This window comes from Puma concolor, chromosome A3, assembly GCF_028749965.1.
Source record: "Puma concolor isolate L17-30 chromosome A3, mPumCon1.1.hap2, whole genome shotgun sequence".
Classification (NCBI taxonomy): Eukaryota; Metazoa; Chordata; class Mammalia; order Carnivora; family Felidae; genus Puma; species Puma concolor.
Window position 1 is genome coordinate 120219016 of NC_141669.1, and position 2365 is coordinate 120221380.

The window sequence follows — 2365 nt, forward strand, 5'->3', positions numbered from 1 at the left end:
GAGCCATTACCCTAAAAGCTCAAAGTCCTTGCATAGGCATAAAGGGCACTGCCTGGGGTGGAGAAATCAGTGGGAAAATCGCATAATAACTCTCCCCCCCCCCCCCATCACCAGCAGCTGGGGAGAGAGCCCTTAAGGCTGAAGCATGGAAACAGAGCTATCACAGGGGACCTGTTGGCCTCATGCTGCCCTTAAGCCAAAAGCAAGCTTTTGTGGCAATAGAGGTGAATCTAATATATCACTTTCTTGCTGGTATAAAGGTGTAAATGTCAATGTCTCCTCGTTTTTGTGAAGATTTGACAAAGCACTTAAAGCAGCACCCATTTTAATCAACAAAGCATCTAGAAAGATCACAGGGTGGCAAGTGTGCCATATCCTATCTGAGCTTTAGGTGGATTTGAAAATTGCACTTTTAATTAAAATTGGCATTTCTGAAGCTTGGCTGGAGCTGGCCGTTTTACTGGGGAATTGCAGATTGTGAAGCAAACAATCTGAGGGGAGGGCTTAAATGAGCTTGTGAGAAGGCTTGTGTATGAACAAGAAGCGCTTGTTTAAATAATGAAGTGGAGAAAAGATAATGTAAAAATGCCTTTGTGTTTAGATAGGTTTCCTCAGAGACCCGCGTCATTGTAGCTGAGCTGTCCGAGGTGCTGACTCTTGGGTGAGAGGAAAGCTTGCCGGAGGTGAAAGCCTGGCTTGTAGTTCTCAGTCCATCAGGTTTGGCCTTTCTCATCAGTTTCTTTCCAACCAATGACAAATGCATTGCCAGATGTTATACCACAATACCATTCATTCATTCAATCCACAAAAGTTACTGATTACCTACTGTGCATACTGGGTAGTGCTTTGAAGAATGGGAAAAAATGTCAAGCCAGAATCATTGGATTCTATTCTGCAGATGTTACAGTGGACTTCCAAGTTGATATTATTCCAAGATTTAAAGATTTTGTGAACAAGTAAAATTTTAAAACAATCACGGACAATTCAAAGTAAAGACATTTAAGGACATCAATTATCACTCACTCTTTCCGTCTTCTGATGGAAAACAGGAGATTTTAAAACGGAAAAAGTAGGAAAGCCACAATCAGAATAAAAAGCAACTGTTTAAAGTGGCTCTGTAAACTCTTATTTCATTGTCCTTATTCTTCTCATTTAACCAAGAGCCACAGAAAATTTCACCATACATTGGTATCAGTTTCAAGACTGGCATTTGAGAGTAATTGATCCATCATGTAGGCCCTCAGGAAATAAATAGAATCTCTACAAACATCCTAATCAAGGTCATCTAATGTAACAGATGGGTGCACATCCGACCTCCAGGGTCAGGATAGTCTTGTTAGAAAGTTCTTCCTCTTTCCATGGTTGTAGTGTAATTATGGATGAAGTGAGTGCCTATGGAAGTGGGTGGAAAGGTTGGAATTAGCACTTGTTGAGAACCCACTATGTGTCAGAACTGTGTCTGTGACAGATGCTATACTTACTTTATCCTTCATAATCTAATGTTCATTCTCATTTTGTGATGTGGGCATCATTAGTATCCAGATTTGAGTATGAGAAATGTGTTACATATGATAATTTAGTTTACAAAAAAAAACCAAAAACAACAACAACAAAAAAAAACTCAGAGTGCCTGGGTGGCTCAGTTGGCTGGGCAACTGACTCTTGATTTCAGCTCAGGTTATGATCTCGTGGTTGTGGGATCGAGCCCCATGTTAGGTTCTGTGCTGAGTGTCGAGCCTGCTTGGGATTCTCTGTCTCCATTTCTCTCTGCCCCTCCACCAAAATTAAAAAAAACTTAAAAAAATAAAGTCAGTTAAAAAGAGAATAAAAAAATTTCAAGAACTCTCAAAAATCAATTTAGAGGGGAGCAGTTAGTCAATAAATAGTATAAGGACAATTGGTTAGAAAAAAATCTATTTTGACTTTCATATCAGAGCAGTCATCAGATAAATTCCAAATGAATCAAATATTTAAATATAAATGATACAAACATATAAAGTATTTTTAAAACAGAAAACATGAAATTGAAAAGTTATCAAATCTCAGAAAGAAAATGGATGTCCAAAGCTTAGGAACAATTGAGAAAAAGGAAAAGTTGAACAATTTTAATTTCCAGGATGGAAAGATCCTACTACACTTCTAAATCTCATTGTGCAAAAGTTGGTAATTTGTTATAGTGGATAGTTAAAGTTAAAAAGTGAGACCCATAGAGATCACTTCTGGGGTAGAGGACTTGACTGGGAATCTTACAGGGGAAACATTATCTATTTTGATCTGGCTGGAAATGAATTGAGCTGGATATATAACTGAGATTAGTGCACTTTATTATGTGTTAGTTATACCTTGATTTAACAAACAAAAAGCA